The following is a 26,230-nucleotide window of genomic DNA, read 5'->3' as shown; positions in this document are numbered from 1 at the left end:
ACCAGAATGTTAACATACCTACTTCTGAAAAGTGCTGAACACCAGCAGTATCATTATAGAACATTTGAAAATATTAGCATTTCTAGGGATCAAGCCTTCAAAACTCCAAAATTACAAACTTTAATGGCACAAATAGTCTTTCCTGTACATGCTTAAAAGCTACGTTGTCAGTGACAACTCTAGGGCAAAAATCGCCCAAGTGGCTTTAAGACCTGAATAGACTAAACGTCTTTTGCTGTGTCTTATAGACCACATGAAGTCATAACACTACAGATTTTGTGAGAACATTGAATCCAGAAAGTATTTTATTAATATATAGATTTCACAATCTGGACAAATAATAGGTAAAATGGATTTCCACATAGTAAAGTACAGAGGAGACAACTATGTCTTTTTCTGTGTTCAGTTATCTTTGTTTTCATTTCTTCCAATAGATTTGACTTATGTTTCTAAATCCTTTTTCAATTTAGCTGTATAATTTGAGTGCATGCATTCAGTTCAAGCTTACCAGCCTCAAACCTGATGTTATGAAAGGATGACATTAATGACTATTTCTATCTTCTTTGGTATATTTAACAAAGAATTTAAAGATTCTTTTGATTTTGATCATTAATATGTAACAGGTTGTGATCGATCTTTGTTTCAGACAGATCATCAAGCTCATTTACAGTTTAATTCTGAATGATAATATAACAATATTCTCACTTGCTTTGAAACAAATCAAAAGAAAATCTCTATTAAGAATCTTGGAAATAACAGAGTAATTATTACCAAGATTGTATTCCTTCCTGCTCAGCAAAATGCTGTCATTGGAAAACACACTTGGACACCTCTTACTTTAATTGAAAATAAGCGATTAGCCTGATTGATATTTTGTATTAGATCATATTGTCTCAGCTTGAGCATGTACAAAACAAGACATCAGAACCATAAGGGCCAGAACTTTTCCCAACAAGTGTTCAGTACCAAACAATTCCTATTTAGCTATGTTAAAAGGTGACTAGACTTCAAGGAATGTATACCTAAAGAATAGAACACTTAGATTTCACTGGGCATCTGCTCCTATTTCATATTGATGCTTCTGAAAAACCTTTTCCTTAATCCACAAGTCTGATTCAATTAAGTGTTCAATACTCCCTGGATCACTTTGGGAACATCTGGCTATTTTATTCAGATACATAATTGTGAAGTCAGTGAGATAAATTTATTATGCTTACCCCACCAGTGCCAGACTATGATGGAAAAGGTTGCCATGATGTGCCAGCTAGTTCAAAAAAATATTGAATGTCAGTTTAAGAATATCTAAATCAAAGATATCTCAGCTGGAGCTGGCTTTCTTTTACATTCCTACCTTCTTCTTATTTAGGAAGGGCTCTCAGTAGCCTCAATCGCAGCGAGTTAGTAGTGCAAAAAGGGCACATAGACTTGCTGAGGGCATAAAACTGCAGAGCTTGTGACACCTGCCGATCAAGGAAATGACATCTACAGGTGAAGGCTGTGCCAAGCCAAAGAATTCCAAGTGTAGTGGTACACTCTGAGTGCTCTTTGCCTTTAGAAATGACCATATAAACACTGAGGGTATTTGAAGCTGTCTGGAACATCAGACGAAAATCTGTTCAAGATGGATGAAAAAGCAGAATGATCAAATCACAGAAGTTGTCACATGGACCTGCTCTAAATTTATAACGTGAAAGTGGCATAAATCACAGATATGTGATTGCAGAAGACAAATATCTACTGTGAAATACAGAGGCCCAGAAAAATATAGTATATATTATATAGAAGGTGAATTCTTTTGCCTGTTTAGACACCTTTATATTAAGAATAGACTTCCTAGTATTTAGAAAAATCTGTTATATTTATACTGGGTCCCTTTCAAAAACAAAAGTGAAGAAGGGAGTTTAAAAAACTATGAAAAAACAACTTACAAGGCAAATACCTTGGGTGAGAGTTGCATTTGGCTGGGAGGAGCTCTACACACTTACTACTACTGAGCATTTGAATATGTAAGGTTAACTTGCTCTGTGGAGTGATAAGCTGTACTGTCATTTATTGTGCTTATCACGTACACAGTCTAGAAATTTTAGTAATTCTGTTATATTTAGTTTTAAAAATATAGGGAAAAAACCCCACGAAACTGATTCCCCTTTTTCTGTCCCCAAAAGCTTATGAAAAAAAGACAGAAAGACAGACAACAGACTGATAACAACTGAGAAGGAAACAATGAGTGACAGCTGCCAGCAGATCACACTAAACATCAGGTTTTTGTAGGCAAAGGAGACTTTTAACAAGGAAATGAAAGACATCAAGGAAATATAGTTATGGATGAAGTTTTCCTCCAAGAGTGTGAGGATAGCTTGTGTGAGGAAGCACAAATAGACTTGATAATGTAAGGAGTGAGCAATGTTTGCTGTCATGATGGACGGGAAGTAGGCATTGACCACTGGACATTCTTGTGAGAGATCACAAAAATGGTTCCACTAGGCACGTAGGTCCCTGAGGGTGAAAAAAAGCAGCTTATATTTCTTATAAGAAGTCAGTAAAGGGATGGCAAGGAGACAAGTAACATTCAAAACCACCATGTTAGAACAGAGCAGAAGAGAGAATCCCAGTTCAGCAGTCAAACTCTGCTCCTCCCTTCCCTGGATTTTGCAAGCCTGCTCCAAATTGTGTGCAAAGCTTGGATAAAATGAAAAATTATGGTTCCTAACTGGCAGGAATTTTATCTTACTGAGTATAGGAAATTCCAGATGGCAGGTATCTACTGAGAATATATTAGGCCTAATATCAAAGGCCAGTTAAAGAGAGAAGTCAAGTGGGGAAACAAACACATTGAACCACAGCTTAATTTTAGTAGCTGTTTCCTAGCCGAGCCAGGATATAATATAACACTGAGCCAAATCCTCCTCTACACTGAACTCTATGGTGAACTGGTGGGATACTAGAGTAACAGCTCTCACTGAACAGCAAAACGGCTCTGTAAGGACTCAGGAAAACACAATCTTGTCAGATTTCCATCATGGGGCAGATACATGAAAAGATGACTTCGTAAAATGTTAATACCTGGGAACCCAGGCACTAAACCTATCTCAGCCCAAAATAAATGTTGAAAGAGTAGCTAACCTGTATGAAAACTGCATTCTTATCTGACAGCCTCATTTAAAGCCTCTGTAATAAGTAAGATTTTATTTTCTGGCTTCTGTCCTGGGTTCAGCTCTAACAGTTATTTTTCTGCTTCTTAGTAGCTGGTGCAATGCTGTGTTTTCGACTTTAGTCTGAGAACAATGCTGATGGTAACACACCAATGATCTAGTTGTTGCTAAGTAATGCTTACCCCGATCAAGGACTTTTCAGTCTCTCATACTCTGCCAATGAGAAGGGGCACATGAAGCTGGAAGGAAGCACAGACAGGACACTTGACCCAAACTAGCCAAAGGGGTATTCCATACCACAGCACATCATGCCCAGTATATAATCTGGGGGAAGTTACCCAGAAGGCCCAGATCACTGCTCAGGTCGGGCTGGGTATCGGTTGGCAAGCAATTGTATTGTGCATCACTTGTGTTTGCTGTTTTATCCCTTTCCCCTTTTAGTTTTATATTCCCTCCCCTTGTTTATTCCCTTATCATTATTATTATTGGTGGTAGCAGTAGTAGTTTTGTATTATACTTTAGTTATTGGACCATTCTTATCTCAACCAGTGGGAGTTGTTACATTCTTTCAATTCTCCTCCCCATCCCTCTGGGAGCAGGGGGGGAAGAAGGAGGGGAGTGAGTGAGTGGCTGCATGGTTCTGAGTTACCAGCTGGGCTTAAACCACGACAGTCCTTTGTGGCACCCAACGCGGGGCCCGAAAGGTTGAGATAACGACAGATCTGACCGGAGTGTGTCTAAACGTGTTTGTGATAAGCATTCATTGTTTTGGATTAATAGTCACTCGTCACAATGTTGATTTATTTGCTCTCAGAGTTGTTGCGCTTGGTCTCAGAGTTTCAGCATGTCACACCTTACTTGCAGCCAGTATTTGCTGTTTTAGTGTTTATCGGTTTTGGGGCCTGGGCTAAGGTTCTCATTTTGCTGTATCTCATGGTAAATGACTTGTAATACAATAGAATCATTGATCATGAAACAGATCGGGTATGCGTTCTCAGCACGGCCATCACCTCTATACCTTGGGAGGCAGGTAATTTGAATTTTTAACAATTACACATAATATTTTTTCCCCTTGGAGGGTCAACCCCTGAAGGAGACGCCCCTCACACCCTCTGCTCTCCCACCAGGCTATTTACAGCAGATTTGAGAATTCTAAAGGTTTTGAATATCCTTTGAATACCCTTGAAACCAGCCTGCTTCTTTTCCTGGGAATCTGCATGTTGCCGCATATACTGCATGCACTTTACCCTTGGATATACCACCCTGAGAATGCCCGATCTAGTCTGATCTCAGAAGATAAGCAGGGTTGGGCTCTAAGGTTAAATGACCATTTAAGAATAACACCAAGAGATCTTCCCCGAGGCTGGACAGTCATGAGTGGCAGGGGGTGTGGGATCATACAGGCAAGCCCCTAGGCCAGTTGGTCCCTCCAGTGCTTTGGAACTTGACTCCTGAAAAAGTGTGAAATCCAGAAAAATTAGCAGAACACTTAGACAAGGTGTGCTGTTGCCCTGGCAGTACCAGATAGGGACAACTCGCTGCAATTTCCTGGGGCTTTGCCTATGCCTAGAGAGCCCTGCTCTGTAAGGAGCAGGAAAAAGATGCCTCCGGATCTAATGGTAAAGCAACAGACAATGTTGCTGTTCCAACCCAAACAACAAGCACAGCAGTTACTCCAACTCCAACAACAGACACTGCAACCACTCCAACCACAGCAACAGACACTGCAGCCACTCCAACCCTAGTAGCAGGCACTGCCGATGAACCAAAGAACCAATATATGCCAATATCAGTTGCCCCTAAAAGCAAGAGGAAAAGCAAATGAGAGGCATGAAAAGAAACACATGTAGTGAAAGAAGATGAAGACCCAATGCACTACCTAGAGAGGGTTACATCTGAAAGAGAGGAATTAGTACAAGAATCAGAGGAATAGGAAGAGCAGGGGGGGAAGAAGAGGGGGGAGTGAGCAAGTGGCTGTGTGGTGCTGATTGACTGGCTGGTCTTAAAACACGACAATTCAATATTTTTTCTAAGTAAATAATATCCTTTCATCTCTCTAGTGAAATTACAGAAAGAATTCAATTGTAGCTTAGAAATCATAGAATCAGAGAATCATAGAATAGTTAGGGTTGGAAAGGACCTTAAGATCATCTAGTTCCAACCCCCCTGCCATAGGACACCTCGCACTAAACCATGTCACCCAAGACTCTGTCCAACCTGGCCTTGAACACCGCCAGGGATGGAGCATTCACAACTTCCTTGGGCAACCCATTCCAGTGCCTCGCCACCCTCACTGTAAAGAACTTCTTCCTTATATCTAACCTAAACTTCCCCTGATTAAGTTTGAACCCATTACCCCTTGTCCTATCACTACAGTCCCTAATGAAGAGTCCCTCCCCAGCATCCCTGTAGGCCCCCTTCAGATACTGGAAGGCTGCTATGAGGTCTCCACGCAGCCTTCTCTTCTCCAGGCTGAACAGCCCCAACTTTCTCAGCCTGTCTTCATATGGGAAGTGCTCCAGCCCCCTTATCATCCTCGTGGCCCTCCTCTGGACTTGCTCCAACAGCTCCGTGTCCTTTTTATCTTGAGGACACCAGAACTGTACACAGTACTCCAAGTGAGGTCTCACGAGAGCAGAGTAGAGGGGCAGGATCACCTCCTTCGACCTGCTGGTCATGCTTCTTTTGATGCAGCCCAGGATACAGTTGGCTTTCTGGGCTGTGAGCGCACACTGCCGGCTCATGCTAAGTTTCTCATCAACCAACACCCCCAAGTCCTTCTCCACAGGGCTGCCGTTGACCACAACTCTTTGGGTGCGGCTATCCAGCCAATTCTTTATCCACCAAGTGGTCCATCCATCAAATTGATGCCTCTCCAATTTAGAGACAATGATGTTGTGCGGGACAGTGTCAAATGTTTTGCACAAGTCCAGGTAGATGACGTCAACTGCTCTGCCCCTATCCATCAGTTCCGTAGCCCCATCATAGAAGGCCACCAAATTGGTCAGAGAGCATTTCCCCTTAGTGAAGCCATGTTGGCTGTCACCAACCACCTCCTTGTTTTTCATGTGCCTTAGCATGCTTTCCAGGAGAAACTGCTCCAAGATTTTGCCAGGCACAGAGGTGAGGCTGACTGGTCTGTAGTTCCCTGGGTCTTCCACCTTCCCCTTCTTGAAAATGGGGGTTCTATTACCCTTCTTCCAGTCATCAGGAACTTCACCTGACTGCCATGATTTTTCAAATATGATGGACAGTGGCTTAGCAACTTCATTTGCCAGCTCCTTCAGGACCCGCAGATGGATTTCATCAGGTCCCATGGACTTGTGCACATTCAGGTTCTTAAGATGGTCTCGAACCTGATCCTCTCCTGCAGTGGGCCTAAGGTCTTCATTCTCACAGTCCCTGCATCTGCCTTCCAAGACTCGGGCGGTGTGGTCAGAGAATTTGACAGTGGTTAAGCTTCTTCACATGGTCTTTGGTCAACAGTGCCTAGAAGCACCATTAAAAGCATTCAAAGCAACTTGTACCTCTAGAATATTTTAGCAACTAATTTCATCTTTTACCCAAACTTCCAGCATTTTAGGTTGTGCCAAGTGATGGGGATGAGATGCCCTAGATTTACAAGCCCCTCTAGCTGAGAGTTGTCTGAAGTTAGCCTAGTTTGAAAACTCTCTTTTGGAAGCAGATAAGAACTCTGCAAGGTTTCACACTATTCCAGTGGAGGCAGGAGGTACAGATGGAAGTTTACGGGCAGTATTATCTGCAATAATACAAAATTTGTTTGAATTTTAAAAATGAAAACACCAGCCAGATTTTTGTTTTATATGGAAAACTGGGTGGGAAAGGAGAATTTGGGCTGAACATTCCACATTTCAATCCATCCGAACACAGTAAGTCTTCTGTGTCTGCCAACAAAGTGATGAATGAACTCTACTGCATGTAGTTTCTTCTACTGGACATACATGATTTTTTTCTCAAATTTCTAGCCTATATCTAGTTTGCCCAACATTCACTAAGCATAAATATTATTGCTATATCAAAAAGCTATGATACAAGAAAAATAATTTAGAGTTCATATGCATAGGTGAACTTTCATGATTATTGGCTTCTTTCCTTTTCTGTTTTCTTCCCACAGCAGAAAAATCTTTATGATATCTTGAATATCCAGGTAAGCACAGAGGTCTCATTACCCTGATAGGAAACAATGAGGTCCTGGTGTCTCCAACCCTATTAGCACAGAAAAACTCTTTTCCCAAGGTCGAGAAGAAAGAATAATAGAAATAGAAATAAATAGAATAGAAATAAATGCAGTCTATTTGACTAATGACTATGGAGTGATCTGGGCCACCCCATACAGCGCTGTGATGGGAGGCTTCAAAAGGCAGTTTGAGAGGAGCTGTCGTGGTTTAAGCCCAGTCAGTAACTCAGAACCATGCAGCAGCTCGCTCACTCTCCCCCTTCTTCCCTTCCCCCTGGGTTGATGTCGTGGTTTGAGCCCAGCCGGTAACTCAGAACCACACAGCCACTCGCTCACTCCCCCCCCCCCACCCCGCTTCTTCCTCCCCCCGCTCCCGGAGGGATGGGGAGGAGAATGGGAAGAATGTAACTCCCATGGGTTGAGATAAGAGCAGTCCCGCAACTAAGGTATAACACAAAACCACTACTGCTACCACCAATGATAATAACAATTAGTGAAATAACAAGGGGAGAGGATACAATTGCTCACCACCCGCCGACCGATACCCAGCCCGACCCGAGCAGTGATCTGGGCCTTCCGGGTAACTCCCCCCGGTTTATATACTGGGCATGACGTGCTGTGGTATGGAATACCCCTTTGGCTAGTTTGGGTCAGGTGTCCTGTCTCTGCTTCCTCCCGGCTTCCCCTCCTCCCTGGCAAAGCATGAGACTGAGAAAGTCCTTGGTTGGAATAAACATTACTTAGCAACAACTAAAAACATCGGTGTTATCAGCGTTGTTCCCAGGCTGAAAGTTAAAAAACACAGCACTGCACCAGCTACTAAGCAGGAGAAAAATGACTGCTATAGCTGAACCCAGGACAGTTGAGATAAGAAGAGTCCAGTAACTAAAGTATAATACAAAACTACTACTACCACCACCAATAATAATAATGATAAGGGAAATAACAAGGGGAGAGAATATAAACTTAAAAGGGGAAAGGAAAAAAAAACCCAATAAACACAAGTGATGCACAATACTATTGCTCACCACCTGCTGACCAATACCCAGCCCGACCCGAGCAGCGATCTGGGCTTTCTGGGTGACTCCCCCCAGTTTATATACTGGGCATGATGTGCTGTGGTATGGAATACCCCTTTGGCTAGTTTGGGTCAGGTGTCCTGTCTCTGCTTCCTCCCGGCTTCTTGTGCCCCTCCTCACTGGCAGAGCATGAGACTGAAAAGTCCTTGATAGGAGTAAACATTACTTAGCAACACCTAAAAACATCACTGTGTTATCAGCACTGTTCCCAGACTAAAGTCGAAAACACAGCACTGCACCAGCTACTAAGAGGAGAAAAATAACTTAGAGCTGAACGCAGGACAGGAGTTCACCTGTATCTGGGGTGGCCTGCTTTGAAAACACATGAGGTTTAAGCATATATTTGAGACATGCACTGCTGAACAGTGATTAAAGCAGGGAGGAACAGATGTATGGTTTGGCATTGCACAGGTATAGAAAAAGTTAAGAAAAAAGCAAAGGTATGCTAAATGGATTTATTGCTTTCTGCTTTAAGGATACTTATGGTCTCCATCTCCCACTGCCCAGCTCCTTTAGCCAATGCTCATTTCATCTTTTCTTCAAAGAAAAATATTTGTAATAATGGAAAATAAAACATATTTTTTCTAAGCGGCTGTTGTGTGCTTATTTCCTGACGCAGAGGGAACATTTAGGGCCCTTTCATTTTCTCACCTGTAATTTATGTTTTCCTAACCATACATTCACTGTACACACGGCCTCCTTGAACACAAACGCTGGTGCAGCCTCAGTTGGATATGCTTTGCTGTAAATAGATAAGTATTTATTTGTTCCTTTTTATCAATAAGGAGGATAAAGAGTGAACTAAGGATTTTTATATGTCTTGATATGGAATTCTCTCTAAGCTATTTGGAGAATGTGAATGACTAGTTTGATGGTAGTGCTCCTAAGTTTATGTGTCTGGGCACCAAGAATTAGGACGGAGGTCAAGACAGGCCAAGGCACTGCACTTGTGCTTTGGACAGAAAGATGTGCATGTCCACCATCAAGTCTGTATACAGTGAATCAAATCTGTCAGACTTACCTTGTACTCGCTGCAGATTACCTCAATGTGAACAGCACGTGGCCTGTCCCAGTGGCACATCATGGTTATTACTGTGCCTGTGTAGACCACCACTATAATATGTGATGGAAGGTGAGAAGCATCACGCCTAGCATAAATGTATTCCATTGTCTGGGTAGAAGCAGAAAGTCCAAAGTCCACCTATGCAGCAAGTAATCACTTGAGCTGACTCTTGCTGAGATGTCCACAATTCATACACTCGCTTTATCCTGGTCACAGCTAATGCTGTGGTATGCTTGGAAATCTTTGAGCAGCAGCATAAGTCCTCCAATTCCAAGCAGACCAAATTTCTAATGCAAATAAAGGTAATTCCCAGGAAATACAGGTGACACCAATAAGATAAATAAGCATTAGGTATTATCATTGATTTATATCAAAAAAAGCTTTTCCACAGGGTTGAATGCTTATTAAATCAGGACATGTATGAAGAAAATTAGCTTATTAAGCAACTGTGCTATTCCTCTCTCTCTAAGACTGCATCTCCCTTCTTCTGTAGCAGATCTCTACATAGTGTACTAATATATCTGCATCAAAATTGCCACACTGAACATTTCCCAAGGAGAGCAAGTGAGTACACTAGCAATTAATTGGATCCTAACACACATTTCTAGATACTGTTTTTTCAACTGAGCTTGCCAGTTCTGGGGAAATCATTTTAAGGGACAATAAATACCATTTTATTTCTATACACAGTAGTATGATATACTGTAATCAGCCACCCTTTCTCCCCTTGGAAGGCAGAAAAATGCTGCACTTGCAGGTAGCTTGAAACATATACTATTTCTTGCTTCTGAGTAAGTTCATAATTAGAGTAAAAACATGAGGAACAATTTCAATGGAGCTGTAAATGCAACAGGAGGAAAAAAAAATCTGAGGTTAGAACAAAATCTTTTTTTTTAACCTGGTTAATGCTACTTTTGTTTTGATGCTGGTCATTATATTTATTACTAAACTGTGGGACATTCCAAAGCGTTGACACCTGACTTCACTTACTAGAAAGGCAATCACTTTCAGATGTTCAGCTTGGCGATTAATATGAGGATACCTAATTTTTAGTGAATTAGACTATGTTGTATCAATTTGGTGGTCTTTAGGATTTATAATCAAACCCTGATGACATCTGATTAATGCCAGCATAGGCTCCCTGAACCTTGCAATATTCTTGTTCCTCTGGAGCTCAGATCATGGCAGGCTGATTCCCCTCATGATTATCCAGAGTAACTGGGGTCAGAGGTTAGCTAGCACCACAAAACACATTTAATTCAGTTAGTGAAGCAGTTGGGGAAAAAAAAAATCCAGTTGCTGTAACATTGCATTAGAAAATTTGCCTGGGATTTCTGTGCTCTAGCAGATGAGCATTTTTGCTTAATTTCTAATTTAATATTCTGCTGGTGTTTGCAACTTCAATTACTTGTGATATTTTCATTCATAAAGTCAGGGGCACTGAGCTTCAAGGGGGAAAGGAAAATGAGAGGAAGAAGATTGCCTGTATTAACCTGTATATATATGCTGCTCGGGTCGGGCTGGGTATTGGTCAGCAGGTGGTGAGCAATTGTATTGTGCATCACTTGTGTTTATTGGGGTTTTTTTTTCCCTTTCCCTTTTTAGTTTCATATTCTCTCCCCTTGTTATTTCCCTTATCATTATTATTATTGGTGGTAGTAGTAGTAGTTTTGTATTATACTTTAGTTACTGGACTGTTCTTATCTCAACCCATGGGATTTACATTCTTTCGATTCTCCTCACCATCCCTCCAGGAGCAGGGGGGGGAAAGGGAAGAAGGGGGGAGTGATTGAGCAGCTGCATGGTGCTGAGTTACCAGCTGGACTTAAACCACAATGCCTAAACAAAGGAAATGAAGTCTTACACCTCCATTTTTCCTGCAAGCAGCAGAAAGTTGCAATTTAATCTTCTGCTTGCCCATGGAGAGGATCCATTTTCTGTATGTTCCTTTGGGGTCCTTTGGAATGAAAAATGCTATATGGTTATAAAACATTCTCTTAATGAAACTCACTCTGAACTAACTCTGGAATTCATGAATCTCCTCCTAAGCCCCTGTGTACATTTGCCCACAGCACAAAGTCTGACACAACTGTCAGACTCCCTTACCTTAAGAGAAACCCAAAGTAGGAACTGCAGGATAATTGCAGATCAGAAGTTAGGTGTATGAGCAGAGGGATGGGTAGAAGGTCACAGTGTGCCTAAATGGGACATAAAGCTCCCCATGCAGTACTTATAGACTCTCATTTGTGTGTGAAATATTCTCAGCCTGTTCTATAGCAAAACCCCAAACAAATAAAAAGAAAACACCTAAATGATATAATCAAATTCTCCATATTAAACACAAAACCACATGTATAGAAGAAAACAAACAGCAGCAAAACCCCATCACATCAAAATGCTCAAAATATATACACTTTTCTCCTGTGATGAGGATGAAAGAAGAAGAAACCACATATAGCAGATGTTAGTTTTGTCATTTACTCTGCTACTGGAAAAGAATTGTGGACAATAAAGGCAATTTAATGTTGCAAAACCAGCAAAACTGTGCTGAGATGTGTAAAAAGTAGTACTGTGTACAAGACAGAATCAGGAATTGTTCCATCTGCTCAGCACTGGGGAGCCCCAGCTGTATTATAGCACCCGATTCCTGCCCACAGCATAGAAGGCAAAGAGCAATTGGAGCAGCAGATGTCTAAAGCTCATGGTCTTGAGCAAACCTGCATAACAAATGCACACGGGGCTGTTTGTTGTAGATAAAAGGATTGTTCATGTGTCACCTTCATAGTGGACAAGGCCAAGAAGCAATGGGCTTCGGCAGAGGGAAGGAAAATTCTCATCAGAGATGAGGCAAAATTTGCTACTAGCAGGGTAGCTGCAGTAATGTAGTGGATTGCTGGGAGATCACAGACTATCTTCAAAGCTCTTGAAAGAAAAATAAACAAATACTGGAAATTATACAAATAGGAAGGAGGGACTTGAGAATATCTGGAGAACTCTTCACATCTGCCCTCCCTACTGCAGATAAAAGATGAAAATTACACTGCTGGCATTTGCTTCCCTAGCTGGTCATATTCTTTTTTGGCAACAAAATGTAAGGAAAGGGGAGAGGAAAATAATTATGATCTCAGCTTGGGGAGGTTTAAAAGGGAACAAGAATGGCAGAACTAGACACCCAAATTTAATTGTTTTGAGACTGTCTGCAATGTGGCCACTATAAAAAACAAACCTGCTCCAGTTACAACTCCACCATTCTTACTAGTGAATTAACAACTCTTTCCTAGAAGTCTCACAGGGACAAACTGCTCCTGCCAATGCAGAGAATGTTTCTGAAGAAAATCATGCTTTTTTACAAATCTCAGCCATTACTTCATAATTTTCCCAAATTGTCTGGCAAAGAGGTATTTAAAGGCCTGCATTTAAATTCCGGAGCAGCTATGAAATGAAGAAAGCAGACTGATTCACATTCTGCTCCACTACTCTCTTTGCCAAAGTGATTTTTATCAGAGAGAGAAAAAAGAAAAAAAACAAAAACCCAAACCCTAAAAACCCCACAATCTGAGCCTGAGAATTCTGTTGTCAACTCAAACCATCAAAAAATTTTATGGCTTGCTTACAATATAAACCCTTAGAAATAAGGTTTATAGAAGAAATGATGCCAGAACCCCTAGGGCATATTATCCACTTGTTCCTCACATAGAATTAGTGCAAAATATCACCCTCACATCGCCCACAAACCTTGACAACAAATAAGAGCACACGAGTGAGCACACACTGTCTGGGATTTTTATACTCATCTTTTTCCATGGAAACATGACCGTTTCATGTGCTTTTAAGCCTCCAGAATTTTATTCCATCTCATCTCTTCATTGTCTTGTTTTGTTTACCACTTCCAGGGAGCACCTGCCATGCTCCCAGGCTGCCACAAAGCAAAGCAAACACATCTTCATGAGTGGTTAGGGCCAGCTGATGTGTTCTTTAGCTGCAAATTTCACTACAGTTACACCCAGCCTTCTCACCTCTCTCACTTAGCAGTCATTATTTATCCCTCCTTTGTTTTTTCACCAACTTGTTGCTAAGAAATTGCATAGTCTCTGCTAGCATTGTAAATGCCAACCAAAAAGACTGAATGTAGCTGTGTGCCACCTCATTCTGTCAGAGAGGACAGATAGTGTCCTCAGAGCCCACCTGCCAATCTTTAGCGTAGAGTTTTCCAATTGTATACTAGGTGTTCCAGTACCTAGGTTTTGCTGAATAGCCTTGAAAAGATGGGATTTAAATTGTATTGAGGGTAGTCTAAAGTGAATGAAGTGGAGAGTATACTTCTCATTTATATCCCCAGAGTGAAAAATGTAAGAGTGTAATTTTTTATTTTTTTTTCTAAGGCAAAGAAAGTGGGAAACCAACATGGAATTCAGACACCTGAGAAATAGCTTATGAATTTAGATGATAGTTCAGCAGAAATAAATTGTACATCTGTTCATTTTAATAAAGCAGGGAAATGACACACTTCTGGAGCCTTTTGAGAATGCTGCTATTTTTAAATGAGGATCCTATAATAGTAGCATTAACATTTGTAATGCTGCCCATACTTTATGAATTTAAGAAAAATAAGTTTATGGAATCAGTGAGCTTCAACCTATGGTCTGGACTCTAGGCAGTTAAAAGTGAATAAGGTGCTTCCCGAATATTTACAAATTACTCCAGGAAAGACATTACAAGAGCTTTACCATGTAACACAGATAACCATCTGTGTAAGTGTTCACAAACCATGCTTATTATTTCTGAATAAATAATTCAGATGTGCAACATGTAGATGAATGCATTTATTTCTGCTGACTAGTACGTAGAGTTTGCATTTATAGGCAGCTACAATCTAGTACTTCCCTTTGAAAATAGTCTTTTAAAGAAACAAACTAGATGCTTTTCTCGGCTGTATGTATGCACGGAAATACATAGTACCTTCTGCTGTATTCAGGCGGGATTATTACCTTTCTCTTGCATCTCCCATAGCACAAAGACAAGAAATGGGAAAAGTTATGAGCTGAATACAGTTGCTTCATTGTTTCTATTTCACCATTATTTACAAAGATAACATACAAATTTAAGAAATAAATGAGACTGCAGGGGATGTCACATTTTAAAAGCTTATGTTTTGAATTTCCAAACAGATTACCACAGGAAATAATTCATTAAGAGTTCAATAATAGCTGTCATGTTTCCTTTAAAAGCACAATTATTAAGATCATTAAAACTCCCTTTTAATCAATTGCATTAAAGCAATTGCTACTAGAATAAGGGTATCTAAAACTGATTAGATGCTCACATATTACCTCATTGATCAACTGAGATAATCCTCATTCAAGAAAAAGGAAAACAGGCAACCCTGACATCCCTGAAAAGTGGTGAAGCTGAAATCAGGTGTCAGAATCTGAGACCTCTCTTTGTAATCCACCCTACGCTGTTTCCCACTAACATGCCAAATGAGTCAAGAGTGCCTGCTTAAATATTTAATATTCCTAAAGCAAAGACTTTACCCAGGCTATGCTGGAACCCAGTACTGCTAAAAGAGGCACCTTACTGCTAAGATCTGTATCTATATCTACCAGCATGTGAGTGTGCTTGTGTGCTCTGTACTGCTCACTCCAGTTCCAGCAGGCAGTCCAAAAACAATCTCAACACATAGTCTAGGTAAACAAGACTTATTGTAATTTGGTTCTCTCATGAATACAGAAGAAAAGAAATAACTCTGGGACACAGAAGACCCATAGGCAAACACTTACCATTGATGGAAACCATACAGATTTATTGATTGGAACTGCATTTTAATCAGATGGCTGGAGGAAAGAAAACAGTTCCTAGAGACTGCCAGTCAGCCCCAGCATGGGGCACGATAAAACTGTTTCTGCCATTGATATCAGGCAGCAGCTATGTTAGAGTAAAAGGACTTTAATGTCTTTTTAGTTCAACATCTGCAAGCAAAGTTGGATTTATTTACTCATGGCTTCAATTATTATTTAAGATGGAAAACTTGAAAAGGTCAGAACTGCTAATTTAGAAAGCATGCCTTTCATTTGTCTTCAAACATACACTTTTTTCTTAGCTTAGTTCAACACTGAATCAATTAATCAGGTACAGTGGTCTCTGTTCTTAAGTGCTAGCTGTGTTATTTTCAAGTAGACAAGTAAAACCAAACCAAATTTCATTTTTGTTTGATCCATATTAGAAAATGCAATTTTAGGACAATAAAACATCTGGTTCTCAGTTTAGGTAGGCAAACATCTGTGGGCCTGTATTTCTATGTATATAGCTATGCATATGTATAAAATGAGATTTACATTACAGTGTAATCCTACATTCATGTTTCTATGGAGCAATCTGGATGGGAGCCGTAGCTTGGATAGAGGCAGCTAAGAATATCAATACTATAGATAAATCTTTTTCCTTGATATTATTTCAGCAAAAGACAACTGCTGGTTTAAATTTAGATTTATTTAGCAGGATTGATTTTTCTTATGTATCTTTTGAAATTTTTTCACATAACTCCTTAGATTTTTCACAATTTTTCTTTTTTTTTTTTTTACTAAAAGATTGCTTTCAACCCTTTAAACTTGTTGAGAACAGCAGCACCCTCCTTACCATCTGTCTTCTAAATGAAGAAAAATCATCGATCTAAGAATATCTGACATAATGTATGTGCACTGCTGGCCTCTGTGACTGAAGGTGGTCAAAAAAAAATGAGCTGAGGAGGAGGAAATAAAACATAAAAGAAAAAAATGAGATGATGTGTGGAAGCAGACAGTGATGGTACTCGTTTTATAGAAGGCAGGCAAAGAGTGTACATGGACTTTTATGAGTCATAAGCAGTCAGTTTAACTCATGAAAACAGAATGGTGGTTCCCAAGGGAAGCAGACAGGGGAGGGCACGAAGAAGAGTTCACCGGGGGACAGCATCAAGGAATGGAAAAAGGAAGATCTCCCAGAAATAATACTGAAGGAGCAAAAACATGGGGACAGAAAGAGAACCATGAGATGAAAAAGGTCAGAAACAAAGCTTTTTATGAAATACTAGAAGAGTTTTCCATATAAAAGGACAGCAGGGAAAGTGATGAACACAAGAACAGAGAGAAAGGGGACATCACACTTGGCAAAAAGGAGTCAATGGATACATCAATGAAATTAGTCTCAGTGAAGTGGGAACTAGAAATGGGAGCAGAGGGGCATTTAAGGGACACTGAATGTTCAGGCTCTGAGAGGCAAATGACAGGCTCAAGGATTTTGGAGAGGAAGTTAAAAATAAGTTAATTATTAAAATTCAGAGAAGGTTATTTACAGGTTGTTGACTAACTAGTAGACTTGAAAGGGAGAAAAAACAAAGTGTAAGAGTGTTCTGTTTGGCTGGTTGATGAAGCAGGAAGAAGGGATTTTGAAGGATGATGCGAAAAGCAATGGGGAAATTAAGTATCAAGGAGACTAGACAAGTAAGCAGCTGGAAGAAACCTTCCACAATATGCAGAGAAGTGAAGAAAAATATCTCTATAAAAGCTGCATCAAGCTAAGTGGAAGAGGAGAACAGGAGTCAGAACACAAACTCAGAAGGACTGGCCATAGAGCAACAATGTTGGAAGGAAACATAGGGTCAGGTAACCAACTGGGATTCAGGGGTTTTTCATAATGGGATCAAAGTCTAGACTGGGAACATGAGAATAACATTGAGGCTCTGTAGTATATACATATGGACTGGGAACACAGGGGAAAACATTTGTAAAAACAAATATTAAGTGACTGTTAGGCAGCTGGCTAGAGAAAGGGCTACCCTTTAAGTAAACAAGCATCTGGGACTCTAAGGCAAACAAGTCCTGGAAATAAGCCAAAGTACAAGGATACATATAAATTACACTCCTGAACCATTTTCCTCAAAAGAGACTGTAACTGCAGAGAGTTCTATATGAATCCCCTAATCTGTTTTTTTTCTTAAATGCCTCAACACTCTTTTCATTCCAGTAAGTTCAAGAGATGATCAGCCCTACAGTATTTTATTGCTTTCCAAATGAGTCTCTTTCATAACACTTACTAACAATTTTACTTGAATAAATGTAAAGCTCCTTTTAGCATGGTGATTTATATCGGTTCACTATTTTAATGTTTCAAAACAGAAGGAAAAAAGATATTTTGTCTAAATAATCGTGACATTTTGATTCATATGCACAGATGGTTAGCAAATTTTGTAGTAGCCAAATCAGTTTGTGTTGCTGACAAAAACCTTAAAATCTTGCTTGTCAGGGAAGAAATCAATAAACTGATCACAAAACTCATTCCACTCTAGTGCAATGACCTAAACAGTCATATAACTATTATTCTTGTATGAATATACTTCAGCTTTATAAATCCCTTCTGCTCATATAAACTGCAACCATGATACCAGCTCACACATACTGTGTAATTGCTATTAAATGGGATTTTGTCTGAAGCAAATTGAATATGTGAAGATCTGTAGCATGTTATCTTGTTTAATCCTGCTTTTAAAACAGAACTCCTACAGATGCTAGAGGCATATTAATGGTGTGGGTTTCTTAACTCACGGGATTAGAGTGATACTTTGCTACACATAAAATCACAGAATCATAGAACGGTTAGGGTTGGAAAGGACCTTAAGATCATCTAATTCCAACCCCCCTGCCATGGGCAGGGATGCCTCACACAAGACCATGTCGCCCAAGGCTCTGTCCAACCTGGCCTTGAACACCGCCAGGGATGGAGCATTTACCACTTCTTCGTGCAAGCTGTTCCAGCACCTCACCACCCTCACAGTAAAGAACTTCTTCCTCGTACCTAACCTGAACTTCCCCTCTTTAAGTTTAAACCCATTACCCCTTGTCCTATCACTACGGTCCCTGATGAAGAGTCCCTCTCTGGCATCCTTGTAGGCCCCCTTCAGATATTGGAAGGCTGCTATGAGGTCTCCACACAGTCTTTTCTCCAGGCTGAACAGTCCCAACTTTCTTAGCCTGTCTTCACACAGGAGATGCTCCAGCCCCCTTATCGTCCTTGTGGCCCTCCTCTGGACTTGCTCCAACAGCTCCATGTCTTTCTTATGTTGAGGACACGAGAACTCTAACAGTTCCTCTATTAACCTTCACTTCTTGTAGAAGAGAGAAATAAATTGTGGGTTTATGGCTTTTTTGTTGCTCACAGTGTTTGAATATTTGCTGTTAGCAGAAGCAGATGGAAGAAGTCTTCAGAGGATAGCCAGCATTGGAATGGTTTTGTGGTGAGAATTTACCAGCTGTAGTGAGAATTGCTGTTATTACCACTGAGTTGCTGCTGACCTTCCAAGCATAACCAGAGGGTTACAAAAGGCAAGGGCTCACGCAGAGGTCTGCATCAGGACTCCTCCAATCAGCTGATCATAACAAATCAAGGAAACTAAATAAAAGGCAGGAAAGGAACAATGAAAATCAAAAAAGAGAAAATAAAAGGACTGGCAAAAATACAAGTTTACTATGTGAGCTGACTTGGAGAACAAGAATGCTGGGAAAAAATCAGATCTGGAGAAGCAGTGAAGTGCCTTTGTGTTCCTCCCCAGTTTCACACTGTTAGAGTGATCATTTCTATTCATAGAACCTTTCCTGTACTTATACAAGTGTTTCTCTGCTGCTTTCAGATTATAAAGCAGGAACTCTGCTGTTTTATGTACCACTGAAATGTGTTTATCCGGAGATTAAATAGACAACTTCACATATTTCATGACCTTGGTGGAGAGAAACAAAGCAATGAACTCACCCCTCACAAGCAAAGATGAATGTAAAAGTCTGCTGCCTACTGCTATGCGGTGCATCCAGCTCTAATTATGTGATAAGTGGATGGACTCAGTGTTAAACATATTTTGCAAAAGTTCTTGAACAAAGTACTTAGACTGGTTATGCAGATAGCTTGCTGAAAGCCACATGAATACAAATTATAATGCACAGAGTATGAACCTGGATGAGTACAGGAAACACTGGTCTTCCAAACCCTGTTTTTTGCTGAACAGTCCTCTATTTCAGTCAATGCACAGAATAAGCATGTTTGTTTTTCTTTCTCTCTCTAAAATTATTCTATTTTTACTTGTAATGCTAAAGCAGAGTACTTGTTTTTAAGGTCATTGGTAATTCAATCCTGAGTGGTGCTAAGCATTTCCCATCACACGAGAAACCTCAAACCAGCTAATTCTGATAAGAACTGACACACAATATTGAAGAAGAAAAAAATAACAAAAAGGTAATTTCATTAGACAGATTGTTTAAATAAGTCTTCTAGATGTCCTTAGCTTGGTACCACCACAACACCATTCAGAAATATTAAAAAACATTCCTATTGATCACAGGCATTTTTCCAAGTTAGTAGAAAGTAGTTCAGTTAAGACAACAGAGACACATTTGGGATCCTAATTTCACTGACAGTCAAAGCGATCTATGCTCCTAAAACCAGCTTTTGAAACTCCAGTGGGAATTAGATGTCATTGCAACTATTTCGTGAGTCCAATAAAATCTTTTTTGTCTTTGACATCTAAAATTATTTGAGGGATGGAGGGGGAGGTCAAAATGCCTCTGTTATTTAGATACTTAGATTCCTAAACTGCTTATATGATTTTTGAAAATCTGTTCTGCAGATCTTGACAACTAAGAAACTCTGAATGTGTTGGCTTTAACAGAACTGAGGGTAGTGACCAATTATTAACCATGAAGAAATGGTATGGTTAATAGAACTTTACTGAAAAGTTCAAATATTTTGTTATTTTTGCAGTGAGAACCGAATGCTCACAGTCTTAATTTAGAAAATAAAATACTTATCACTATTTATATGCTTGTTTCCTTTCATATAGATTTAATAAATAGCTTTTCATTTGACTAATGGATAAAGACTCTTTAAACTAAATTAATAGATACTTTGCAAATGGACTCTAGTAGAAAGACACATACATCTACATCTTTGCCTCATCTTAAACATGAAAGAATACAAGTTAGTTATGGGACAACTTGATCTCTTGCGTTTTCACCAAAACACCTAGGTTAATATTTGTGTGAAAAAAACATGAGTATCACAGTTTTAACACAAGAGTTCTCTCTTTAAGAAATAGACAATATGTCCTAAGTTACAAAGTTGTCATCTTCATGCATGGTCCTGATCATACAAGAATAAAAAAGATATTAAGGGAATAGTCTGTCCTCCATATCTATGAGGATAACAGAAGATAGCAAAGGAAATTCAGATCAGAGTATGCAGAAATTTTCATTGTTAAGATTTGCGCAGGAACAGATTGAAAAGCCTTTTGATTTTTGATCTCTGGATGTTTAAAGAACAGATGTGACAGATATACAAGGCAATCCTGCCTTGATCCCATTTCCTCTATTTTCCATGACCAGAGAAATTAAATTCTGCCTTTCAGATGTGAAAAATATACCAGGTAATATGTCTTCCATTTGTTTTGAAGGAGGCTTTTGGGCACCTGGAGCTTCAGATACGTCAAGTGTGTTAGTGAACTGCTACAAGAGTATGAAGCGGAAGTAAAGCTGAGTGAAAAGGTCAGTGCAAATATTCATCTAGTGTAGGGGGTTTCTGAAGGTTGATATGCTTCAGGAGCCTTGCTAGCTGTACTTACAGCTCTAGAAAAAACAAAGGCAGCCAAAGAGCTCATATCTGATGATCCCTAGCCATCATAAAGCTGTTCTTTATGCCAAAGTTTACTAACATCTGTAGAGGCTTTGCCCTGCTCTGTTGAGTTTCTGTATGAATTCTGCTTTTTCTGCATGTAAATTGTCTCACGGTCAAAAAATGGGAGCCAAATGGAAATTCCAGTGTGCATTTTGTTCATGTGATTTTGCTAAAATGGTTTTATCCATTCCACAAAACTATTTCTCATGACAAAGCAGCACTGGAGACAGTTTTTGTTTTGATTTGAACAGGCTGCTAGAATTTAAGAGTGGCTCCCATAACATTTAGGCCATAGTACGGCTCTATTTCTTAACTATTAGACTGGTGATGGCTTCTTCTCATCTATTCAGATCTGCTTATTGCTGCTCAAGTACCTCAGCTCAGTTGTCTGGCCTTCCAATACCCAGCATGAGAGAATGGTGTATGAAATAGGATAAAGCCAGCTCAGCTTGTTCTCACCACCTTACTGAGCCACACTGGCAGCTCCTGCTGGTCTTTGGCCTCTATTCAGTCTGGCTGATGCAGTGACTACCCTCCCAGCAGGAAAGTGAAAGAGGGCTGGTCCCCTGGCCATGCTCCTGAACTGTGTGTTAGTCAAAGAACAGCATTCTCTGCTCAATTTTGCACACAACTATGGTCCTTCCCCAAATGAGATCTAAGAGTCTAGAGAAGGGAGTTGCAGGGTAATCATCGACCATTAACAGAGTTAGTGTCCAAAGGTAGGGTCCTGCTCACTGGCAAGACCCACAGAGAAAGGAATAAGATTAAGTAGGAGCCCCAAAGGGCAACATTTTCACTGTAAGACAAGATAAGGACCAGGGCTGATGTTCAGATCACAGAAGGGAAGATGAGATTTGTTGTTGTTTTTAAATGTGAAAACTGAATGGACAGGTCTGGTCTGTGTTGGTATGTCTAGCATGGAAAATAACAGTATCTTGTCTGAGACATTTTTGTAAAAGAATTATGGAAAAGATGGCCAGGAGGAACCTTAAAAGCACTTTATATCAGTATTTGGTCCTCAATATGATTTCGCCAATACCAAGAATCAAGACAGGGACTCTCACATCTACAAGCATGTTTCTCCAAAGACTGAGCTGCAAAATAAATCTCTCCAGATGGTGCTCTGAAAGTCTCATATGCTCTTTGAACCATGAGCAGATGAAGACACATATTGTACGCCAGGGGCTGTTTTACCCCAGAAGGTAGCACAACTGAATCACAAGACAGTGCTGGAAGCCATCGTATATCATGGCTTAAACCATGACATGGTGACAAGCAACCTATTCACTTACAGGTCTCTATAGGAATTGATGAATCATTTTTTAAAGCACAAGTTATTAATTTATTACTCTTTTATAAACCGTTTATCAGAAGGTATTCAAAATGTGAGGAAATATTTTTCACTTAAGACTCACAGCATTAGTATAGCTCAGATTTCACTGTGCTGATGTTTTGTCAAATTACAGTTTTTTCTGTTCACAGGAGGCAAGCTGCTTTATTTAACTGGAAAATTAATTTCTAGAAACACATATTCACCCTGTCTTGGGTTCACCTATAGCAGTCATTTTTCTCCTTCTTAGTAGCTGGTGCAGTGCTGTGGTTTTGACTTTCAGCCTGGGAACAACGCTGATAACACCGATGGTTTTAGTTGTTGCTAAGTAATATTTACTCCGATCAAGGACTTTCTCAGTCTCATGCTTTGCCAGGGAGGAGGGGAAGCCGGGAGGAAGCAGAGACAGGACACCTGACCGAAAATAGCCAAAGGGGTATTCTATACCATGGCATGTCAAGCCCAGTATATAAACTGGGGGGAGTTGTCCGGAAGGTCCGAGATCACTGCTCAGGTCGGGGTGGGTATCGGTCGGCGGGTGGTGAGCAATTGTATCCTCTCCCCTTGTTATTTCCCTTATCGTTATTATTATTAGTGGTAGTAGTAGCACTTTTGTATTATACCTTAGGCTTAGTTACGGGACTGCTCTTATCTCAACCCGTGGGATTTACATTCTTCCGATTCTCCTCCCCATCCCTCCGGGAGCGGGGGGAGGAAGAAGGGGGGGGAAGTGAGTGAGCAGCTGTGGGGTTCCGAGTTACTGGCTGGGCTCAAACCATGACAGTTCTTTGTGGCACACAACATGGGGCACGAAGGGTTGAGACAACAACAGATCTGACCAGAGTGTTTCTAATCATATTTGTGATAAGCATTCATTGTTACTACTCGTCACAATGGTGATTTATTTGCTCTCGGAGTTGTTGCGCTTGATCTCAGAGTTTCACCATGTCGTACCTTACTTACAGACAGTATTTGCTGTTTTAGTGTTTATCGGCTGGGGGGCCTGGGCTAAGGTTCTTGTTTCACTATACTTCATAGTAATGACATGTAATACAATAGAATCATAGATCATGAAACTGGTCTGGCTTGCACTCCCGGTGTGGCCATCACCTCTATACATTGGGAGGTATATAAAGAAATTTTTTAGCAATTGCATATCTTTTTTTTTGACTCCTCGGGGGGTCAACCTACAAAGGAGGCATTCCCTTACACCCCCCACTCCCCCACCAGGCTATTTACAACAGCATTTCATAGTTCTGAAGGTTTCGGATGGCCTTTGAATACCCTTGAGACCTGCCTGCTGATTGTGCTGGGGATCAGCATGTTGGTAAACATATGGAGTGTGTTTTACCCACGGCCAGCCACCCTGGGCACACCCTATTTCATCTGATCTCGAAAGTTAAGCAGTATTGGGTTCAAATCTGGTCTAGGGTTAGACGACGATATAGGAGGACCACCAAGAGATTTTCCCCGAGGCTAGACAGTCATGAGTGGCAAGGTGTCTGGGATAGTATGGGCAAGTATCTAGGCCAGTGGGCCCCTCCAGTGCTTTGGAACTTCACCCCTGAACAAGTGCAACATCTGGAAAAACTAGTAAAACACTTAAACGAGGTGTGCTGTCGTTCTGTTTATACCAGAGAGGGACAACTCGCTGCAATGTGCTGGGGATTGGCCTACGCCTACAGAGCCCTGCTCAACACTATCCAGCACCTTCAAAGGGAAAAAGATGTCTCTGGATCTGATGGCAAAGCAACAGACAACACAGCTATGCCAACTCCAAGCACAGCAGCTACACCAACCCCAGTGACAAGCACAGAAGGTACTCAAACCCTGACAGCAACAGAAAACGCAGCTGTTGTTGTTACTCAACCCCCAAGCACAACAGCTACTCAAACCCCTACAGCAACAGACAATGCAGCTGTTGGTGTTACTCAACTCCCAAGCACAACAGCTGCACCAACCCCAGCAACAGACACCGCAGCCACTCCAATCCTAGTGGCAGACACTGCAGCCACTCCAACCACAGTGACAGACACCGAAGCTAAACCAAATGGCCAATTTGTGACAATATCTGTTGCCCCTGTAAGCAAAAGCAAACGAGAGGCACAATTAGCAACCCCTGCAGTGAAGAAAGATGAAGTCCCAATGCAATTACTACAGGGAACAGGATCTGAACAAGAGTTACTACTACGTGGATCAGAGGAAGAGGAAGAAGAAGAAGGGGTCACTTCTCGACCCCAGACCTCAACCGAGCTGAGGAATATGCGAAAAGATTTCACCCGTCTTCCAGGGGAGACATCGTCACCTGGTTGCTCTGATGCTGGGACAATGGGGCTGACGGTCACGAACTAGAAGGTAGGGAAGCCAAGCAGCTGGGATCACTTGCTAGGGAAGGAGGAATTGACAAAGCGATTGCAAAATAGAAATGAGCCCTCAGCCTTTGGAGGCGGCTCCTGGCAGCTGTGAAGGAAAGGTTTCCCTATAAAGACGATATTACGAGTCGCTCAGCCAACTGGACCACGATAGAGAAAGGTATCCGGTCCCTGAGGGAATCATCCATTCTAGAGATGATTTATCGTAGGCCAGATGTCAGGAACACATCCGTAGATCCAGATGAAGTCGAATGTACACGACCCATGTGGCGGAAACTTACATGGAGTGCACCATCATCATATGCCCACTCATTGGCATCAATGACCTGGAATGACCTAGCACCACCAACAGTGGATGAACTGATTCGTCAACTCTGAGAGTTCGAAGACAATCTCACCCCTTCCATCATTTCAGCTGTGGAAAAACTGTCCCAGGAGTTCAAACAATTGAGAGACGATTTATCTGATCTATCCAGCTCCCCACGTGTACCAACCCATGTCTCAGCTATTAACAGAAGGCGCCCTACTGCTCGAGAGAAAAAGTATAGGAGGTACACGCCACGGGCCACCCTATGGTTTTACCTGCGGGATCACGGAGAAGACAGGAGAAAGTGGGATGGAAAACGTACCTCACTTCTGGAGCAATGGGTGCGTGAACTGAAGAGGAGAACAACGGTCAAGGATGATTCTCCCATGAAAGTTGCTGGTCCAATCTCTGGTGAGCAGTTTCCCAGATGGAGTGAAAGAGCTGATTTTACTCCAGCTCCTGTGATAAGGAATACTAATCCCTTTCTCCAAGACATAAGAGGACAATCTTGTGATCAGTTTTAGAGGGGCCCTGCCTCCAGCCAGGTGGAGGAGAGGGATAATAGGGTTTACTGGACTGTGTGGATCAGATGGCCTGGCACATCAGTCCCACAGAAGTATAAGGCTCTAGGAGATACCGGTGCACAGTGTACTCTGATGCCATCAAGCTGTCAAGGGGTGGAAGCCATTTATATTTCTGGAATGACAGGAGGATCCCAAGAGTTGACTGTACTGGAGGCTGAAATCAGCCTGACTGGGAGGAAGTGGCAAAAGCACCCCATTGTGACTGGTCCAGGGGCTCCATGCATCCTTGGCATAGACTATCTCAGGAGAGGGTACTTCAAAGACCCAAAAGGGTACCGATGGGCTTTTGGTATTGCTGCCTTAGAGACAGAGGAAATTAAGCAGCTGTCCACCTTGCCCACTCTCTCAGAGGATCCTTCTGTTGTGGTGTTGCTGAAGGTCGAAGAACAACAAGTGCCAGTCACGACCACAACAGTGCACTGGTGGCAATATCGCACCAACCGAGACTCCTTGA

General features: G+C 41.1%; 1 protein-coding gene across 1 annotated transcript in view; it reads right to left on the bottom strand.

The window, feature by feature from the left end:
* Positions 1-26,230, bottom strand: part of LOC115619248 (cadherin-13) — a 297,405-nt gene that overhangs the window by 57,940 nt on the left and 213,235 nt on the right. The window lies entirely within an intron of this gene.

Source organism: Strigops habroptila, chromosome W (assembly GCF_004027225.2).
Source record: "Strigops habroptila isolate Jane chromosome W, bStrHab1.2.pri, whole genome shotgun sequence".
NCBI lineage: Eukaryota > Metazoa > Chordata > Aves > Psittaciformes > Psittacidae > Strigops > Strigops habroptila.
This window is presented reverse-complemented; position numbering and strand designations above follow the sequence as displayed.